This window comes from Diceros bicornis, chromosome 6, assembly GCF_020826845.1.
Source record: "Diceros bicornis minor isolate mBicDic1 chromosome 6, mDicBic1.mat.cur, whole genome shotgun sequence".
In the NCBI taxonomy this organism is placed as follows: Eukaryota; Metazoa; Chordata; class Mammalia; order Perissodactyla; family Rhinocerotidae; genus Diceros; species Diceros bicornis.
Window position 1 is genome coordinate 61639531 of NC_080745.1, and position 22694 is coordinate 61662224.

Genomic DNA, 22694 nt, shown 5'->3' on the forward strand with positions numbered 1-22694 from the left:
GTCTTGAGTGACAGAAGTCACTCAAGCCCATGTGATTTTTACCAAATTCATCATTTGTGAGTTTCTGGTTTATAGGTCCCTCTAAGGTGCAATACTAGGGCAGGGGCCCCTTGCCTGGGTTTGAAGGTGGTACTACTTCTCTGGGAGCATGAACTTTCAAACTTTGTCTATCTGGTCATACCCATTGCTAGCTTTAGTTCAGAGTTTACTATCCAGGGAGCTTCCGAGAACATGAAGTTCCTTCAACAGTGTTTCCACAGTAAATTACACCCCAGTTCAGTTGCAGAAGTTGATGTGATGCCAATTTGTCCCATATAGGGCTTAGTTCAAGGAGTCCAGTCAAATTGTGGAACATGGAGCTCTAACATCTGCAATGTGATCACACTTGCTACTCACGGTGTTTCCTGACCTGTAGATTTAAGTCATAGTTTTGGTACATTGAATTTTCTTATTTATTTGAGGGGAAAAAAGGACTAATTTAATCAAGAGAAACTCTTGTATCAATGAGCCTAGACAACCTCCAAAATATAAGGCCTCCGTTTGTATTTATTATCTAGAAATTTCTCCTCCACAGCTGAGAATGATGGTCAGAATTCACTCTAGAGATGACCTCAAGGTCTCTAACTCCTGTTTGCAAGTTATCTAGAAATTTCCTCTGGATAAATTGTATGCAATTCATACTTTATAATAGTAAACATTTATTTTAATTAATATCCATATCTTTGTGGAAAGATTCTGTCACTAGTTAATCAGCCATAAGAAGAACTCAAAATGTGTTGCAGGCAATCTCTCTACCCCCTCTCTCACTATTTATTGGTCTGATCAGTATTTATAATTTATATCAATATCCATATTTATAATTCATTTAAGTGAAGGCATTTTCTTCTTTTTTAAACCTAGAAATGGTATCTGTTGTTGTTACTTTTCTCATGGCTATTTACAACTAATTGTGGAGTAACATAATTTATCCACAGTTAAAGGAATCTAAGATATTAGCAGGGAGGAGGTAGACGTATTTCTATTTTGATTGGGGCTTTCTTAGCAGCAACCTGAAAATAACACTGAAATACTATTTTCTATCTCTTTGATTACTCCTGGCAGTCTGATGCCAAACCCAAACTAATCTAGAATTTCCATATTTGGAGTAACAGTTGTGTAAACATCAGAATATTCACATAAACATTCTGTGTAAATTAAATTATTTGAGTATCCCCTCCTTCCAAAAAAATTTTTTTTAGATGCTAATATAAGTTTACTGTTGTTTTAGGTATTACAAATTGGAGCAATCTTCAGCAAGTTTAGGAATATAAAAATAATAGCTTATTAAGGCTATCTAACCACTGACTATATTTATTTCGTTTTACTTGAATTCCTGATTCTTCTCCAATATTCTCTCTCTCTCTTTTTTTAAAACACATATCAGATATTCTAGCATTTTAAATGGAGTTTCTACCAATTATATTCAGAGAAACACAAATATGGACAATGAAAATTACCTACGTAATTGGCTTATCATTGCATAGAGATTTTTTTAAAGTAGTTTCCTTTAGGCTTCCTGGGAGGAGGGTCTATGCAAAAACTCTTTCCTAGAGTAGACAGTCCTGGGATGCTGTATCTGTTATGCTTCCTACCAAAGTTCAGATGGGCAATATCTGTCTCCTCAAGATGGTGTGATAATGAAGTATTGCAGTGTTCCTGATATGAAGCAAAGAGATAACAGCCAGAAAGCTAGTTAAAATAGAGTAGACTTGCTTTAAGGAAAAAGGCATAGCCTTTTCCTTCCCTGCACTTTTAAATCTTTCTGCTTCTACTCACTGCAAAGACTTGAAACAGTAGACTCAGCAATGAGAATGACTTCTTTACGTTCACTCTTATGAAATGTCTTATTTTGTTTCCTTAATGACTTTGTCTCCACCTTGTCATTGGTGGGTAACAACTGACAAATTCTTACTTTCCTAGTGGTGGTACATTTAAAAACACACCATCTCCCCTCCCCCAAAGTTCCTTTTGAAAACTTTAGGCCAGCCAAATGAATGACTACACTGCTTGGGATCTTAAGGCAGTAAAAATGTGATAGCCCTAAAGGAAATACTGCCTTTTGTTTCATGAATTTATCTGGGTTAATGATATCCTGGTTTCTGATTTGTAACAGGGCAGTAACTCTGAAATCTCCATTTAGAAACAATAATTATAGTTTTATTAATTCCTTAGATTTGGCAGTTGCACAAAGAAGATGTTCTGCCCAGTGTTTCTTACTATAATCTAATGGTGCCTCCATCATTAGACTTATTTTCTACATTAAAAGAGAAGTGAAAACAGGAAGGACAAAGAATCCTGATCTTAGACATAAGTACTAGATCATCAGAAATGCTGAAGCATGTAAGAATAAAAGAGGAAGTGGTTAAAAGAGTAAAGCACACTGTTAAAAATAGAAGGAAGTAACTAGAGAAAAAATGACTGTGACAAGATATTAGAAACTGATATGTAATTAATTGAATGTGGATTTTTTGGTGGGGCATTAGAGGTAAGGAAATAATTATAAGTAAATACATGTTATTTATTTATACCCTGTCTCATTTAAAAAAAAATTTGTGGTGAAATATATTTATGTAAATGTCCTCTTAGTTGAAAAACACAATGAAACAAGATAGTGGCATTTCCTTCTTGAGTGTGTTTAAAAGTGCCATTGCTTCTCATTTTTCTGGAACAGTGAGGGTACACTAACACCTCACCTTTGTAATTACAAAGCATTTTCACATTTTTTTGATTTTCATATTAGCTTTGTTAGGTCAGTAGAGTCTTGTCCTATCACAAGGATGAGGAAACAGCCTGAAATGCTAAGTGACTTGCCTGAAGTGGCGTCATTCCTGATTATTAAAGCCAGAACTAGAACTCAAGTCTCCTCTCATTTAGGTAGTGCTCTTTCTACTGCTTGGACTCATGGATGAGTTTTCTAAGGTTCTTTCCAGTCACAAGTTTCTTTGGTTTTAGCGATTATATAAATGGATCACAATACTTTTATAGTCAAACAGTGCTGTCTGAGATTTTATATACAGAAATTTGGAAACGGCAGAAGGCAGATGTGCTGGACGTTCTCTGTTTGATCCACAGCTCCACTGTTCATCCTCTTCCACCCTGCTCTGTGTCATGGGAGGTTGTCCAGAGTCAACTGTATCAAGGGGCTTCTGGTTAGCTTCAGCAGGAGATTGGAGGGTGGGTGGAGAGTGAGGTTGGGTATTTATCCCTCTGCTCCTTCCCTGCTGGGCCACAGTTTGGCAGTAAGCTATACTCCTTAACTGAAGGTATAAGAGACCTTGTGGGGCCCCCACCAAAGTGCCTTTAGCCCTCACCACTTCTTATACAAAGTAGTGACTCTTTCCTGTGTAACACCTGCCACTGTCTGCCTGAGGCCTTTTTCTAGCCATGGAAGCATGCCCAGCCCATGCTCAGGACAGGCCAGAGGTGCTGGAGAGTTGATATCCCCAGAGCACCCCTTAACCAATGATGTATGGGAATTGGTGGATAAACACCCCAACTTCCTCTCCCCTAGGTTAAGACAACTCTGAGCTGTGTTCTTCACCATCTCCCAGAGCTTCCTATAAAGACTGAGCCTCAGTAGTACTCAGTGGTGATCTGCTGATCAATCCACCGTGTATTGGCCTTCTTCCCTGCCCTGTCTCACTTACCCACCACCTTTCAGTGCCTCTTGGAATTGCCACATAAATAAACTACTTGTGTTAAAATCTTAACTTCAAGGTCTGTTCTGGGGGACCTCAACCCAAAGCCACAGTTCTTGTTAGGCAGCTGTCTCCTATAGCCATAGCTTACCTTGTGGGTTCCAGGAACCTCTTCCTTCCTCTCCTTGCCCCTTCAGGCCAGGCATAGTCATGGATACCCATTGTTGCCAGCCCCAGAGTGATTCACCATCCCATGTACACACAGCTGCAAGGCAGGCTGGGCAATGTAATCTTTATGCTTGGTGGCTAAGCAATGGATATTCCTTTAGTTAGGAAGAAAATGAGAATAAGAGGAGTGAACATCTAGCCATCTCTGCCACTGAGGCACACTTCAAATTCTAGAATTTTTTGAAACATATTTTGAGGTAATTATATGATTAAAAGCAACACTAATCAGGCCAGCAATGATTACAATGCAGTCGCCACCATGATGTCAATAAAACCATAAGGGTTATCTATGGGTTGCTCTTCAAGGTGGTTGCTCTTTGACAAGAGCTTGTTCTGCTTTGGCTGTGCTCTTCTTGGAGGCAGAGTTCTTGCAATTTCTCTGTAGTACTGATCTAATGACATGCTAATGTGGGGCATCAGAATTGGCCACCACAAAATGTGTCTCTTTGGCTTGATTGTTATTATTTTTTTAAATTTATTTTTTGTGTGCGTGAGGAAGATCAGCCCTGAGCTAACATCTGATGCTGATCCTCCTCTTTTTGCTGAGGAATATTGGCCCTGAGCTAACATCCGTGCCCATCTTCCTCTACTTTATATGGGACGCTGCCACACCATGGGTCTACGAGCGGTGCGTCGGTGCGCGCCCAGGGATCCGAACCAGCGAACCATAGGCTGCCGAAGTGGAGCGCGCGCACTTAGCTGCTTGTGCCACTGGGCCGGCCCCAAGGCTTGATTATTTTTAAAGACAAAAGACTCTGAAAGAAACTTTTACCTTCCCCCTAACTGCCTAAAAGAATTTAAGATAGACGTCTGTTCCAGGAAGGAGCTAATACCGTAAGATAACTATAGTATAATGTAAAACCAGGTGTGATAGACAGGAAGGCACTAGCAAGTCCATTTTTATCCAAGTTCTGTCTCTGGGTCACTTTGTCTATAGATGGCCTGGCAAACACTTGTTTTTCAAACATTTGCATTTCCTTCTCCATGGAAATTACCTTCCTCCCCTTTGAAGTCTCAAACCACTAACCCCAACATCCTCCTTTGTCTTTAGCTGAAGATGGTATTTAAGGTGGTGGCTTCGGCCATTCTGGCGAGTTACTGTTCCCTGGGTTTCTCCCATGCATACATGTTATTAAACTTTGTTTGATTTTCTCCTGTCAATTTAAGTCTTAGACCAGCCAGAAGGACCTACATGGTACAGGCATAGTTCTTACCTCCCCTTCAGTTTTGGCTATGAAGATGGGACAAAACTTTACTGGCTGGATGCTGCTTGCTCCTGGACTACTGCAGCTGAGAGATCCTGGACCCTTGACAAGAACTGGGAGGAGGTAAGAGTTCTTACCATGTCAGTCTCACAGAACTCTGCCTGCAGGGTCCAATGGAAGTGAGAGTGGTGAGTTTTTTTTTCCTTTTCTAAATTTAGATTAGCAGGAGAAAATATTGGTGAAGCTAGCTTCTTGGACTCAGCAACTCTCAGAAATTTGGTTTCAGTACTCATTGATTGATCTTTCTCCTCCCAGAGATGGTCACTATTTTTCCTTGTCTCTGTCTTTTGTGTCATTTGTCATAAAAAGGAAAAACCATAGGGCAAGACACAGGCGTCTCTATAAGCCTGTTGTCTGGGAATATGTGCATGAGGTGAAAACTGTTGCTAATGGCATCTTGGAAGCCAAAGAGGCCACAGATTTGGTGGGTATGGGTCAAGCAGTTAAGAGCCATTAGGGCACTCGCCACCTCAAGAACACTCCTGTGATAGGATAAGTTGGTCATGGAATGGGGTAGATGACACAGGTCCCTTGCCAACATCAAGAAATGTACATGCAATCAGGTACTCTATAAAACACACACAATCTCCAACCGTGCAGCACCTCCCTCCTAGGTATTAATTTGGCTCCAAGAGACCCAAGGCTTAGCTAAAGCTGTTAATGTGCATATAAGATGAGGTTTTTCCTTTTGTCTTGTTATGTCTTGAGAGCTTGACTTTGTGACTTTTCTGGTCTCCACCATCTGGAGGATATACATACCAGTGTGCATCTCGGTGGCCAGTCAAATAGACTGGGGTTCCAAGATGCACTCTCTTTGGTTGTATCAGCTCTCAGGAGAGTTTGTCGTAAGGGCTCCCAGTTGCTTTCATAAGGGGCCTTTGTCATCTCAACCTTCATTGCTTGTACTGCCTGTGCAAGAAGGCCTTTGCTTTCTTAGGTTACTTTTGGGAATGAACTTTCTGGATCTTGTGAGGGCTGCTTCTTTTGCACTCTGTTTTGGGGATGCTTCTCACATCCATGGTTAAGCCATAAAGGCTTATTGGTTTAAGGTGCTGTTAAGATCCTACCCGTCAGTGTGGCCAGATGATGGATCATTTAAATTGGAAAAACTTTTAAATTGGAAAAACTTCTGAATTGGAAAACATTTTTTGAGAGCTCTCATTATAATTGTTTTATTGGTACCTATGAAAAGACCAAATTAAAAGGGAAATACAAAAAAAAAATGATGACTAGCCTTAAGACCCTGACTCATGCTACAATTAAATTGAGAAAATATAAAAGTATAAGTGTTGATAAGATTATAGAGGTTGGAATGTGTGAGCTAATATTATATGAAGAGATTATATCAACTTTTTTTTAAAGTGTGTTTTGAAAATGGGCATTATGTCTGGCTGGAAACACTTCCCCTATCCAATATTTTAAGACTGAGACCTGTTAATAAAGTCCTAATGGAAGCTATGATTAGAGGTATAAAAGTTGATGGAATTAAGATGAAATTTTGTGGGAAAATTGATACGTTTATGGGCTTTATGTGAAGTGATTACATCTCTTTTTGCCTGATTGTATTATAGATTGTATTGTGAGGATAGGCATTGTGTCTCACTGGGGAAAGTTTTCCCTGCCTGATTGTAAGATGGCATATAAATCTGCCCTTCAGACAATGTTAATTAAACATACTAATTGGAAGTCAATAGGGTTGCCTGAGTCCACACAGTATGAGAAGAAAACTAGAGTCTAATGTTAGGTGCTAATAAAAAAGATAATAAAAGCTTTCCTCCCAAGGTAAACTGGTCTGGGGTTAAATTGTACACTTAGAAAGAGGGCCTTTATTAAATGCTTTGTGCAGACTTTTAAACAATAGCTGTGGAGTCTTTGTTTATGTGTGTCTATATGTATGTTATATATGTGTGATATTTTACCTCCTGATGGTATAATTTCTAGAGGAGTTCTGTTTAATTGGCTTAAACTAAGCTCTTACATAAGTTATTTCTATATGTAATAGAAACTAACCCAAATGTCTTTCAAGTTAATGTGATATAAAATAATCTTTGGTAAATGAAAGCTTGTTTAAGTTTGTTGGTTTGATTTAAATAGGCATGTCCTCAGAGTTATCAACATTGAATATGGTGCAGACATGCAGCCTGGGTTTACTAGTCAAATAAGCTCATGTTATCCTTGTTGCAAATTTGTCAGCAAAATAATAGCTTAAAATGATAGCTAATTTTGTCTAATATCTCATAAAGTTTTCATGAGTAATCTAAACATAATTGTTGGGAGCAAATGATTTAGATGTAAGTGAGATAAGAGTTTACAGATCAACCTTTAGCAATAATTATATTTATGGCATGTGTATTTAAAATAACTTCTAAAATCTCTTTAGTAACTTGAAACTTTGAAGTTTTGCTTCATTAAATTAATGATGGAAAATTCATTAAATATTTAAATCATTCCAAAAAAGATAAAATACTGAAAAATTAATTGCTAAACATGTCTAAGTTTACCTACTTTTGTCTTATTACACAGAAACTAAACCGTGTTTGAATCTATTAGAAAACATCTCATGTTTTATTAAAAGATTGTACTATGAAGCAGTGTGTTTCTAGAAATTATAAAAAGTATTTATAAATTTGCCACGCCACAGAATGCTAATGTAAAAGACAGTCCATAATGGCTTACTTCTTAATTTTCACTAAAAATTAAGGTCTATAAGAGTTAAGAATTCTAATTAATATATATGATTAAAGCTACTAAAAATTAATAAGGAAAACATCTTTGTGTGCAAGGAAAGTAAGATGTACATTTTCAGTAAAGAAGGTATAAAGACTGGAAATATTTTGTTTTGTTTTGTTAAGAAAGATAAATTTGTCCTAAAGTACTAGGAAAAAAAAGACATGAGATAAATTCTGGATATAAAAAGAAAGTTATAGAAGGGTTGTGGAGAAGGAACTCTGAGAAAAGAGTTTTGTACATCGTCAAATTGGCTAAGATTAAAATGAATTTAATTAACTAAATGAGTTTTAATATAAAAAGTAACCTGGTGCAAATATTAGAATTTGGTTTTCTCTCTCTTAAAAGGGATAATTTTATTGAACTTTTAGTCTGCTCTTGATAAAGAGATTATAAAAGGTTTTCTATACTTTTGAGTGAGTCTCACTTTGGTTAAATGGATAGCTAAGCATTGTTTCACAGTGAGCATTGTTTCCTACTTGACCAAGTGTTTTAAGACATTTTGATATTTTTGACAAGCTTCCCCAAAAATTCAAATAGTAAGTGAAGTCTTTCTTTTGATCTGGGAGAAAAAAATTTTTTTCTTTGAGAATTTTCAGAAGGCCCCTGGGACTATGCAAAGAAATTTGTTCTCTCTTCCTATAAAGAGGAAGATACTAAACTAGTTAGGCTTATTTGGTATGTTAAGTTACATGGAAAACGTCAAATAAGTGATGATAAACCTTCTTAGGTTATATTATATGGGTAAATGTTATTGATATGTATTTTAAAAAATCATATAACATTTCTAAAATTCTGATCTATCCTGGTTATCAGTCATAATTCTAGTTATTATCTTGAAGTGTTGTATGTCACAGAAATAGCCAAGTTTCTTTGTCAGTTGCCCTTTTTAAGTCTTTTATCATTTACAGACAGTTACTGTTTTACTTTGATGCTTTTGAAAATATTTCATCTTCAGAGAGATTCATGGAAAGGACTGTGACACTTACTCCAGCATACGGGTTTCTGATAAACTTTCAGATCATAAAACTGAACTGGATAAGAAATTACAGAACTCTAACAGAGAAACTGATGACTTCATGAAGCTATTAACAAAAGATCAAGACCAAGAGTTGATTACATGGGACTGAATGAACTGATGAGGATGATTATAATTTTTATGACTTTTTGTTTGAAATATTGCTGATTTTTTAATGTTTTGTTTTTTAAGATTTAAGGAAAACTTCTTCTCTTAAGCTAACTAGGACTTATTGCAATTTTATAAATTATACTTTTGTAAGCAGAATTGAAGCATTTATCTTTTTCTCCCTACCTAATCTCTCCAGAATTCAGAAACTCTTAGTGAGTGAATACTCTTATTTTCGTGGCAATATAGTTACTTTCATAAGTTCAATAAGAACCTGATTTCCTTATGGCAGGACACAATTGGAAACATTGGTTATATACACCAAGGCTTTGACTGGAATGTCATATTTGACAGCAACATGCATAGACTCAGATGACCAGACAACTTTGAGGAACAGAGATTGGACTTTATGGAATAAAGCCACTTGGAAATATTGGCCTGGTACCTTGCTTTCAGTGTTCCTAGCATCCTTACCAGGTGAGTAAAGAAAGTAAGTTCCCTGGCAGGTGCAAAGAACCTCAGGATATTCTGGGGAACCTCAAGAGAAGAGAGGAATTCACCCAAATCTGTAGGTATTGCAGGCAGAGTCTGATGATAAGTCCTTGGCTTTGCTTGGCCTGACCTTGAGAGGCCTTTAAAGTTCAATCTGAGATTCCTTATAAAAAGTTCCAGCAAAGCAGATTTAAAAGAGCCTATATGATCAATTGCTATTCTTGCATACTTATATAAATAATTGGGCCAAGTTTATTGAAAATAGACTTATTTTACTGACCAATTAGTCTTAATTTGGGTATCTTTGGTAAAAACGAGGGTGATTTTAGAGGGAAAAATTATGTTTTTAGTAGAAGCTATTATATACATACTTGTGGATATTAGATTCTAGTTCTGTTAATTGTCTTTGAGGTTTTTTTGTTTTCCACCCATAAACCGTACTGGATCCTGAATTCTTCTAGAGTCCTGAAATATCTGGCTACAAATCTCCAAACTAATGTTTTCAATTTTTTCCATCATTTTCATTTGGAATCGTTGAGAACTGAAACCACCCTTGTTCCTGAAGCCCTACAAACTGAAGCTGGACAACTTGATATAAACTCAAGAGAGATCACCATGATAACATGCCTGTACTGTGTAAGTGACTCAAAAAGATATCTGAACACCGATGACATCATCAGAGACATTTCAAACTGCAAAAGATGCTTTGACCCTGACATCTAGAAATCTTGATTGGCTGTCTCTTGGGCTCAGAAACTGGTTTATAATTTGCTCCAACCATTAACCTTGTTTTTCTTTTTGTTTTTATGAAAATGGTTCTTATTAAATACCTGCTTGCTTGCTTACACAATATAGGCCTAACTTTGGGAGCTCACCTGCATCACTGCCTCTTGAAATGAATTTAACTAGACTGATGTATCATCAGGACTAAGAGACTGGTCCAATGAGATAGAACAATCTACCAACTCAGCTTCTGGACTGTGAAACTTCTTAAAATTTCAAAGGCTGGACTGTGGGGGATCAGAATTGGCCACCCCAAAATGTGTGTCTTTGGCTTGATTATTTTTAAAGACTAACCTCTTACCTCTTAGATACAGCAAAGCTGCTCCACACCCGGCTGCCTGATGTGCTTTGTTTCACATCTCAGGCATTGCTGTGACAATATTTATACTCAATTGTAGCAAAAATAAATTTTTTTTACACACCAATAAAAATTTGGAGGGACTGCTGGGAGGGGATTTGATTTCTTGAGGACAGATGTTGAAAATCCCCATGTTAGGCATTTTAGAAGATACAGAACGAGTAATAAATAGTCCCCTCCCTCTGTACCTCCAAGTCTAGTAGTGATGGAGGGTGGGGTGAGCACTGAAGGGAAATTTGGGGTGGGAAGGAATGATAATACCAGTGTAAATGGCAGGATACTTTGTTAAGATGTTAATTATTGTGGTTTCCCAATCCTACCTTGGCTTATTGCTGAAATTACACAAGGTGCCCTGAAGGAATAGGGTAATAGGGATGAAATAAAGGGTACCTTTGAGGGCCAGGAAAGAGCAGAAATTCTGGAGCACTGGGAAGGGGATGGAGGTTGGTGGGCCCATGGGTAGTGGGTACCCTTGCTTGTTCTGTGGTCGTGTCCTGGTCAGTAATACCTCAGAAGGGGAGGCTCCACTCTAGGCATCAGGGCTTCCAGCTGAGGCAAAGCCCCCTCACCAGTCCTCCCCCATCCCTACTTAGCGTTGGAACAGAAAGCCCGTCACATTTCAAGGTTGGGTTGTGAGAATATCAGAAGGGATCAAGGTAGGTGAGAGATTAGATGTCCTCCCCCCATTTTCTGATACATGCACTTCTCCCAGATTCTAGTGTAAACCAGGGATGTAAGGGGACTCCAGTAATGATTGTGATTGACTTTCTTGCCAGCTCAGAGGAAGCTGAGATGGATTTAAGTTGATATAAAGAAAATAAAAATAACAAAATGTCTTGGACACCTAAACATGGTAGTTTAAGATCCAATCTGCTCCATACATAAATAACTGAGACAAAAAGCAGAATATGACAAGGGTCTGCAGCATAGCTATAATAAATCATGGCATATTCTTTGTTGTTTGGGAGTATTGCAGTCTCTTTTTCACAAAGCTTTTTCCAGCTAGGCAGAGGAAGGAACTAGAGGGCAGTTAGATAGAGAAGGGGGAAAGAATTATTTTCCTCATTGATTTCCTTCTGGCTTGTTCCCATTTCATAACACAAAGCACAGTAACAAATGTATATGTGGTAAACATTTATATATTATTCAAGTATTAATGAAGTATTTTCTGGTAATTACTTCTACTTTCCCCTAGTTGTATGTTGCACTTGAGCATATTCTGTAAAATCCATGTTGTCCATCCTTTGGATCATTGAAGCCGAAAAAACATTGTCTTGTCTGCAAGGCATTATGGCACACAGAGTGCAGATCCTTTCACTCCCCCAGCTCTCCCTCCCACAGACACCTTTCTCAACTGGCAGCTTTCTCTTTGTCATTCCATAGGCTTCAGAGCAGAGACCTCTATGCAATTTCTACTTTTCCTGGAAGGAATTATGGCGAACAATTGAGTGGGTAGGCTTAGAGACATTTTCTATACATAGTCTGTATATCCTTGATTCTAAAACACTTGATAAAAACATATTTTTAATGTTTTGAAATTCAGAATGTGTCTTGCAATGAATGTCAAAAGAAATCTGTGTGTTTCCAGGCAGAAGTGTCAGTTATGCTGTGTTTGTCATTGTGCACGAGCATGCTTAGTGGTGCATGGAAGATATCTTTTCATCTGATCACCAACTCAGATGAGCTATTTGTAGCAGTACTTAATGCAAGTGAATTTTAATTTGATTCTAGACTCCCAATTGGCTTTTAAAACTTTTTAAAGATTATAATTCAGCAAACCTAAACTTTTTTTTTTTTAGTGTGGAAAATTGCCTGTTACACGCTGAGCAATGGATTTAAAAGAAATAGGGATTGTCACATCCTTTGGACTAGATCAGAAAATTTTCAGAATTGGGAGAGATTTGTGTGACTGATTCATATGCTGAGAAGGAGTTTTACTTGGGAATGGCACATCTATTAAAAGGTTCTGGCTAAATTTTTCCCCTAAAATTTTTATTAAAATGTTTAATATTTAGTGGAAATAATATAAAAATGTACAAAGAAAAGTCAGTAAACTCCTTTCCGACCCCTCCATCAATTTCTACCCTTTCTTCCTCCCCTAGAGGAGGATCCTTCTGTGTCTTTTATCATGCTCATGGGTGATGTGCATATATAGGTTTTTATTAAAAAATTGCAAAGATATCATACTAATCTCAAAACTACCTGTAGTGGATTTGTCGGTGCTGCATCCACAGGCCCTCAGATCTCTTCACTATTTCTGTGCACACCTGCTCCTGGTGTAGTTGCCCTCCCCACAGCCTGCCCCTATGTCTCTCTGTGAGCAGGCCTTCAGGTTGCTGGAACATGCTCTGGTTGTGCTCGCAGGGGCCCAGAAGTGCCTAAGAATTTATGCTCCCAGCCCTTGGTCAATGATTGTTAAGTGCAAAGTATAAACTTTAGCTCTCTTGCCCCCCTCATCAATATAATTTAGTCAATCATTCCAGGTAATTTCCTGGCTTTGTTTTGCTTTTGACTCTAAAAACAATGCTATAATATACAACTTTGTACATATATCCCATGTGTTTACTATAAGTGGAGTTTCTGGGTAGGCATCCTCTAATTGAGTCTACTGAGGTTGAATTAAGCCACTCTACAATACTGAGATAAAGTGGTGGACCTAGAAGTCTGAAGAGAGATCTAAGGGAGGGAACTAGGCAAAAGAATTTTGATTCTTTCGTTCAACAAATATTTACTGATCTCCTATTATGTGCAGGTTCTGTGTAGGGTGTATGTTTTCAGTGGAGAACAAAACAGAAATGGTTCCTGCCCTCTTGGAGCTTGTTTAGGGAGGGAAAAAGACATTAAGCAATGACCTCATAATTAAATCTTTGCAAATTGGATAAGTGCCACAAAGAACAAATAGGGGGTGATCTGCAAGTACATAACTGGGGGGCCTAATTTAGAATAGAAGATCAGGAACAACCTCTCTGGGGAGTCACAGTTATTAGAAAATAAAAATAAAAAATTTTCCCAATGTTTAGACTATTTACACAATCCTAAAATTCATTCCAAGGAATTTTATTTTATTTTGTATTTATTTCAATTGAATAGATTTGAAATTGAGCTTTCTTCGACTAGCAAAGACTGCAGAACAGCCAACTTCTTGCTGAATTCCTCTGAAATTCTCTTCTCTATCTTGTCTTCTCCACCTACCCCCCCATCCTTTCATGTTTATCTCATTTAAAAAACTGTGATAATATTTGCAAGGTGGCATTTTCTGACCTTCCAGGTCCACGTCTTTCCTGGCCCACATCAGGCTAAGATGATAGAAAGAAGTCTTTGGCGAGGTGGGGAAAAGTGACAAAGACCCTGTGATAGAATAGCAGGAGATCTATAAGTATGAGAGGTGGTCATATTGGCAGGAGAAACACTTGCCTTATAAGTGTATCATGCTGAGGTATCTGAAGGGTCTGAATCCTACCACCACTGCCACTCTGTAAGAGGAAAACCTGATGGAACTCATTAACTAAGGCCTGGGACCTCCAGGATAGGCTGAAATGGAAGGAAGTGAAAATGGATACTAGAGAGACCAGGAGAATCCTGATGCCCAGAACAATCCCTGACACATGGTAGATGTTCAGTAAATATTTGTTAAGTAAATGAATGCATGAATAATGCTCACCAGGGGTAGATTGTGCATGGACTGATCAGCAGCTTCATAGGAAAAAGCAAGGTGCTGTTTTGCATCAGACCGTGGACTCTATGTGAGCATGATGGTCTAATGATTAGAATTTTTTGGGGTAGTGTCCTGTGCCTGCCTGAATTTCTAAATACTAAGGGCTCAGGTAAGAATACATACCATTGTGGGAGATCAAAATTGGCCACCCTGAAATATATCTCTTTATCTTGATTATTTTCTCTGACGGACATTTGACCTCCCACTAACAGCCTAAAGAATTTAACATAGAAGACCTATTCCAGGAAGGAGCCAATACCATATGATGGCTGTAATATAATGTAAAATAGGCGTTACAATAGGAAAGGCACTAACAAGCCCATCTTATCAAAAATTCTTTCTCTCCCCGGCCACATTCTCCAGGTAGCCCTGAAAAGAGTTGCCAGACAAACATTTACATTTGTAAGAGAAATCTCCATTTGTAAATGTATCTCCCTCTCTGTACTGGGAAGAGGGTGGATGACCTCATCTCTAAAAACTTATCAATGTGAAAGGTGAGGCCTTAAATCTGCATAATAACCTTACTCTTGTTTACTGTGCTTTTCTGGTAATCTCCCATAACTGACTCTCCCCACCCCCAACATCCTCCTTTGTCTTTAGCTGAAGATGGTATTTAAGATGAGAATCGCCACTATTGTTTTGAGAAACTCAGTTTTCCTGGTTTCTCCCATGTATACATGTTATTAAACTTGGTATTATTTTCTCCTGCTAACCTGTCTTGTTAATTATTTGGCCAGCCAGAAGAACATTAAGGGAGAGGGCGGAGGGGGATTCTCCCTCTTCCCCGACACCATCCTTTCTCAAGATGGGGAAAGTGTCAGATATGAATGAGGTATGAGAGTAGGCAAACTCAGGGCAGGGCAGGGCAGGAGTGAATGCTGGAGCTGAGTGTCCAGGGCTGGGGTCACGTTGCATGACCAGAACAGGAGTCACTGTCCAGAGGCTTGGATACCATCATCTACCTGCACCAAAACCAGATGCAGGGGTCAGTTGGCTGATAACCAAGGACTCGTGTGTGACCAGACTCATGAAAGGCAAATTTGGTCAGGTAAATGCACAACCCTGTTGGTGACAGGGAGAAGGCCTGTTTCTTCTCACCTCAAAACACATCTCACCATAAGTAGCCTGGACATAATCATGACGACCTCCTGGCTATTTTGAATGGCTAGCCAGAAGGGTAAGATGTGAAAAAGACCTGATTCACATTTAATTTTTCTTATGGCAATTTGAGGGAGATCAGAATAGCCAATCAAGATCAGCTATTTATTAAGCACATATGCAAAACACTGGTCTAGGTGCTATGGGATATGGAAGGAAGTGGATGGAGAAAAGAGAAAAAGAGTTTGCAGTCAGACTCAAGAATTTGGAGTTAGACTCCAGGTTGTATATATAAGAAAGGAGAATTATGCTCTCAGAATTTGGAGGAGGGAGGGTTAGCTGGAAAACTTTAAAGATTTAAGGTTTAAACTAGACCTTGAAGGATGAGCTGGGAGAACCATCTAGGCTAAGTAATCTCAAAAGTCTGAAAATTGCTATTATTTTTTCCTGCTCTCCTCTTTCTTCAGGCTCTGCTGGCTCCCAGTGGATGAAAGGGCTATTGTAAAGGACAGCAGGGTGCCTGACTTTGGAATTGTCTCCAATGTTTGTCACCCTGGTTGGTCTCTGCAGAGGTGGAGGCAACCTGAGAGCTTCCTGCTGTAGGCTGACCTGATATTGTGGGCTATTATTGTCTTCAAAAACTGGGTGTGTGAGCCATGCTGTTAAGGTTTTGAGCTTAAGAATCTAGAGGCCGTGTGTTCTTCAAAATTTTCCCCTGCCTCCTAGGACTCCTAATGTCTGGAATTAGAAGACAGATTTATGCCCTTTGGAGTCTTGATTGCTTAGCAAGTACAATCCTGGGCACTTAGGTCAGTTAAATTGGTAAATTTTTCTTAATTCCAACTTTTCTCCTTTTCAGAGCTACTTTAAGTCCTCTGGCAGTGGTCCCATATAACAGTGGCCCTCTGGAGGAGTGTAGGCATTTGCCTTCCTTTATTATTATCTTTTTCAAGTTCTGGAACCAGCAGTCACCACTCTTTCCTGCCCTCCCCTGGCCCCAGAGTTTCTGACTTCTCCCCAGAGATACTTATGTGGAAACTTTTTGAGCCAGTGGAGAAGCAACTTAGAGGTTTTTTTTCTTTTAGACCAATGGGAATATTGTGTGTCATGGATGGAAAGATTTGAATACTACCATTATCACATTGAGTCAATATAACAAGACTATTTCCGTGTCTTGGCACATGGCCCGAGTTAACTTTGCTTTGCTGGATGTAGAGACAATGAATTCTATTTGAACAAGAAATCACGTGTAACAAATGCTTTTGCAAAACCATGTTCATTCAGCAGTGATTTTAATAAAAATGTGCTTCAGCAAGGGGTTTTGGTACAACAGCTGCATTTAAACACCTGTACAATGTTTAACAACATATTTTTTGAAATAAACTTTTTATTTTAGAATAGTTTTTGATTTACAGAAAAGTTGTGAAAATAGTACAAAAAGTTCCCATATACTCCACACCCAGTTTCCCCTGTGATTAACATCTTAAATTAGTGTCATACATTTGTTACAATCAATGAAACAATATTGCAATGTTATTATTAATTATAGTTCATACTTTATTCAGATTTCCTTAGTTTTTACCCAATGTCCTTTTTCTGCTCCAGAATCCCATCCAGGATCCTGCATTAATTTAATCTTCATGTCTTCTTAGGCTTCTCTTGGCTGTAACGTTTTCTCAAACTTTCCTTGTTTTTGCAGACCTTGACAGTTTTAAGAAATACTGCCCAGGTATTTTGTAGAATGTCCCTCATTTGGGATTTGTTTGATCTCTTTCTCATGATTCTACATACTAGTGTTATGTATTTTTTGGAAGAAGACCACAAAGGTAAAGTACCATTTTCATCACATCATACCAAGAGTATGTACTATCAACATGACTTATCACTGTTGATGATAATCACTTGGCTGAGGTAATGTTGGTCAGGTTTCCCTGCTGTAAAATCACTCTTTCTTCCTCCCTTCCCATACTCTCCTCTTTGGAAGGTAGTTACTATGTGCAGCCCACACTTTAAGGAGTAGGGAATTATATTCCACCTCCTAGAGGACAGAGTATGTACATAAATTATTTGGAATTCTTCTGTACAGGAAATTTGTCTATTCTCCCTCATTAATTTATTTATTCAATAATTTTTTATCAGTATAGTCTCATGGATATTTATTTTATACTTTGGGTTATAATTGAATACTATTTTATTTCCAGTTCTGGCTATTGAGAGCTCTTATAGTTGGCTCCTGTGTCAATTTGATGATATACCCCATCACTGTGGGGTTTTTTGATCACTTCCTTACTTTCTGGCACTACAAGATGCTCCAGGCTCACCTGCTCTGTTTTAGAATCAGCCATTTCTCCAGGGATTTCTGGTTCCTTTTATTGGAGAATGGTTTTAAAACACAAAAGTCTGGGGGCTAGGTGTACTCATTGCTACTTGGGTATCATTGCTTAGAGGCCCTCTCAGCTGACAGAGCAGGAGAATATATATATTAAACCTTGTAAATACACACAACTATGAATATTGCTATATTTATCCATCTGTATATTAAACTAAACGTGGTTCATAGTCATGCTCAAACTAAAGCATGAGTTCATACTGATATCTCCAACTCTAATCCATTAGATCATTCTAGCCACTGCCCCTTGCCTATCTGTAACTTTCCACTCCAACAGTGAGAATCCTGAATCCTACTGTCATCCATTTACTTAATTGTTCCGTTCCAGTATACATATATAGTGGTCTCAGAATTATGAACCAGTATGCCCATGGGAAACAGCTTTATCAAGTAGAGTAATTTGCTTTTGTACAGTTCCCTTTGCCATTAGTCTTACAACAGTCACTCATTTCCAAAGTGATTAAGTCAGCACCCTTTCCCCTACGCCCTTCAATGAGGTTGTTCTATACATTTGTAATATAGTTAAATTCTTTTGCTACAATCTACATTCCATTCTGGGATCCTTTAACCTCCTGAATGATTTTTAAAAACTTTGTGTACTTTAAGGTTCATTCTTTGTCCTCTGAAGTTCTCTGAAATGCATATTGTAATGTATCTACCATTACAGTATCATACTGAATAGTTTCACTGGCCTAAAAAATCCCATGCTTCATCTATTCAACTCTCTCCCCATCCCAATGTATCTCTGGCAACCACTGATCTGCTTACCACCTCTGTTTAAATTAGACATTTAAAAAATATATAAACATTTAAAAATATTTTAAAAATAGTTGGAGCTTTTATAAATTGATTGGACTTTTATGGATAGTGAGTGCTTTCTTTGGAAATGAACGTCTTTGACATTAAAGAAGTTACAGCTATTATCAGTTATCATACCTGCAACTCACGGATTTGGGGCCTGCCTCTGGATGTTGCAATAAAATCTTATTATTTTAATGAAGTGACAGTTCACTCATTATCTCTGCAGACCTTTGAAATGTTTAGAGGAATCAGGACCTTCGGGTGGGGGTAGTAGGATGAAGGAGGTAAAGAGGATGTTACAACAGAAAATGTAGACATTTCAGCTCATGCAGAAGAAAGGGGCAGTTGTAGCTCAGATAAGAGTGGTTATGAGTCAGTTGTGAAATACTTGATGTACAACTAAAATAATGCCTACACCACACAGACTTCATTGAGTACTGGATCAGGTTAGATGTTTACCTGTAGTACAGGCTCTTCATTTCAATTCTGCAAACTCCTTATTGAGTGTCTGCTCTGCTTGAAGTTGCTGTGCTATGTGCTTTAGGCCTGCCTTTTTCTGGTGCCACTGTTTGGCCACATACTTCCTCTTTGGAAGAGTTGGCCATTCTGCAACATTTAAGGGCTTTCTCTAGCTCAGAGTTCAGGGCATTCCTCCCTGACTACCAAGCCCACTGGCTTATCCTGGAAAGACAAAGACATGGGTGACTCCAGGTCATACTTCACTCCCCATTCCCCTCTCTCAGTGTAGCCTCAGTCCCACGGTTGCTGTTGCCCTGACTACCAAGCCCACTGGCTTATCCTGGAAAGACAAAGACATGGGTGACTCCAGGTCATACTTCACTCCCCATTCCCCTCTCTCAGTGTAGCCTCAGTCCACGGTTGCTGTTGCCTATACAGGATCACTTTAAATTTGGGGAAGAGGGGTAGAGAGATCCTTTGTGCTGTAGGATAAAAGAGACTTCTGCTCTCATTCTCAAGTGCCCTGGAGTAACTTCTGAAAAATAAATGGAAGATGTTGGAGGGGGAAAAAGTAAGAGACACAGAAGAGAAGACAATGTTTTGTTTTATCAGAACATAGATCTAGCAGATAGGTGAATAGGAAAGGAACTCACACTTGTTGAGTGCCAGCTATGTGCTAGGGTCTCTGTTAGGAGTTCTCACATATTTATTCTCCTTTTCTCCCTACAATGACTCTGTGAAGTAGATTTTTAAAAAAATCTTTGTTCTACAGATAAAGAAACTGAGGTTCAGAGAGGCCCACTAACTTGTCTAAGATCATACAGTCAGGATTTGAACCTAGCTCTCCTTCACTCTAAAGCCCTGGCAGCACATTAAAATCATCCAGCCCCTTTACAAAAGAAATCTTGCCTGAGTCCTACCCCAGACCAAATTAAATCCCAGTCTCTAAGGGTGAGGGATGGGCATTAGCATTTTTTAAGTGCCCCAAGCATTTATAATGTGGAGCCAAGGTTGAGAACCCGGAGCTCTGCTCTGAGAGATAGTGTCTCTACTTTTCTCCTAAAAGAAGGGAGGGAGCATTTTCCGACCTAATTTGTATTCTAAATACTCTCAGAGCACTTTTAGATCCACCCCACCCCCTATTTCCTACCCCTCATAGGGATTCTTATTGTCTCTGGATACTGTAAGCAGGCAGATGGAGTGGGGGCAGAAGTTATTATTGACGGTAGAGAAGTACAAATTCAATCAAATTAATTTAATCTGTATTTCTCTTTTGATAAGACATGTATGTAGTGCTGATAGATTGTCAAAGCACAATGTAAAACAGTGTCATAAAAATTTGATATGATTTTCAAAATATGCTGGCAAATTTTGTTTGTCAGGTATTCATACACCAGCACCAAATAGTACTGACTTAGAATCTTGGTTTATAGGGGGTGTAAGAAGATGGGGCTTGGGTCTATTGCTGGCGGAAAGAAAACTGAATTCCTGAGATTAGATTTGTCAATTGCCATATAACATATAACATTTTACCCCATGATTCTTGAAATATGATTTACCATGCCTACGGCATCCTTATCAATTATAAAAACCCATTCTTTTACAGTCTCCTTTTAGTCTTGAAACCAACCATGAGCAAGGACTGTTTAAAAAATATCAACAGGACATAACGTTTTGAACACTGCGTCAAATATTATGAAGAACATTTTAGTAGATTCAAATATCATAAAAGCTGAATGGATAAGTACAAGCATTCTTGAAATTGGCAAAACATGTCATTTTGTAGAATAGTTACCCTGGGCATTTATTTTAAGATACATAAAACCAGAGTACCTCCTTTCATGAGTTTTATCAATAGACTTCTGTTTTAATGGAGAATTAGAAACAATGTAGAGACCAGAATGCCCATCCTCTATCCTATCCCACCAGCTTCTGACCCCTACTCCCATCCCCCAGGAATGCAGAAACCACCATCACTACTCCATCCAATTTATGTGATTCCTGCTTAGTCACCGTTGGGTGTATGGAGAGTGCCTCAACTCATCAAACCATACCATGGATATTGCACATTGGACAGAATGAATGGTCCTTCCTGACTTCTACACCTAATGTTACATTCCACAAAGAAATCTAAGACAATCTTGATATTGCTTCCTGATTACTGTGCTACAGACAAATTGCACAGTGAATACAGTTTTCTGACTTATACTGGTGTAACAGCTTTTTAGCTTCAACTAGTTTGCTCTTCAATTACTTTTATTTTTCTTGCAGATAATCTGTTTCATCTGACTATTTGCTCCTTAAATGAAATGCTCAGCCTATTTTGTGATCATCATCTAGCCTGATTATAGCAATTTTTTTTAACTAAACCCAAGCCAATTTTGCCATCTTTCAACCCCAAGCCAATTTTGCATGTGGCTCCTATCTCAGTGAATATTCAATCATGTTCCTTAAAACCCTGGAACAATTCCCACATATAACTATTGTTTATCATCAGATAATCTCCCACTTTTTCACCTAAGATTCTTTTTTATTTTTTATTGCAGAAAACTCAAAGAAGTAGAGAAATAGTACATCAAATCCTCATGTGCCCATCATCCAACTTCAATAATTATCACCTCATTCCTAATCTTGTTTTATCTATACCTCACCTACTCCTCCTTTTTGAAGCTAATCCCAGATTTCTTCTGTACATGTTTCAGTATATATCTCCAAAAGATAAGGACTTCTGAAAAATTATAGCCACAATACTATTAAACACCTTGAAAAATGAATAGTTCTTTAATATTATAAAATAATATCCCATAATGTTCAAATTTCTTTGTCTTGGTGTTTTTTAAAAATCAGTTTGAATCAGAATTTCAATGTACAGATATTGCATTTGGTTGGAATATATTTTAAATCTCTATAGGTGCCTCATCCTCTATCTTCTTCCCTGCAATGTATTTGTTAAAGACATTGAATTGTTTTATCATGTTTCCTCCAGACTAAATTTTACTGATTGTATTCCTGTAGTATCTTTTGACATGGTTTTGTGCCCTGTATTTCTAGTAGACTGGTAGTTAGATCTAGAGGCTTCAGTTTTTTGGGCAAGATTACTTCAGAGGGTGTGGTGTGTGCTGCTCTTGTGATATGAGCAGTCATCAATGATTATTGCTTAGCTTCATTACTTTATTTGGTGTACGGTGGTGATACTCTAATGCTATCAATTTTATTCTTTCATTATCTGGAATACTTTAAGGAGAAACTTTCCCTCATCAACTAGTTGATTATCCTGTAGCACAGTTTGTGCAGCAAAGTCATGTTGAGTGTTGGTATTTCCTCTTAATTTACTTGTTTTTGGAATCATGAATTGGTTCTAAAGGTGAACAATGATTTCTTTATAGTATCATTATGAACACGTGAGTGTCAACATATCTGATGTGTTTCAATCCATTTCAGTTATTATTTCTTATTGATGCTCAAATTTTCACTACTTTGGCTAGTAGGAGCCATTTGAAGTTGGCTCCTCAGTCATTCTGACACAACCTACTAGTTTTAAATAGGAACCTTGCTTTCTGGTATGACAAAATATTC

The 22694-nt window shown here is 38.1% G+C and overlaps 1 protein-coding gene and 1 long non-coding RNA gene across 4 annotated transcripts in view; one reads left to right on the forward strand and one right to left on the reverse strand.

The window, feature by feature from the left end:
* The window catches only part of TCTN3 (tectonic family member 3), a 69215-nt gene that overhangs the window by 40830 nt on the left and 5691 nt on the right, over positions 1 to 22694 (reverse strand). The window lies entirely within an intron of this gene.
* Positions 4957 to 10629, forward strand: LOC131407293 (uncharacterized). 2 transcript variants are annotated; one of them, XR_009220471.1, is made up of 3 exons: positions 4957 to 5233; positions 9316 to 9500; positions 10055 to 10629. It is a non-coding gene; the product is annotated as an uncharacterized LOC131407293 (long non-coding RNA). The 2 variants fall into 2 exon arrangements; XR_009220472.1 differs by having other exon boundaries at positions 9316 to 10629.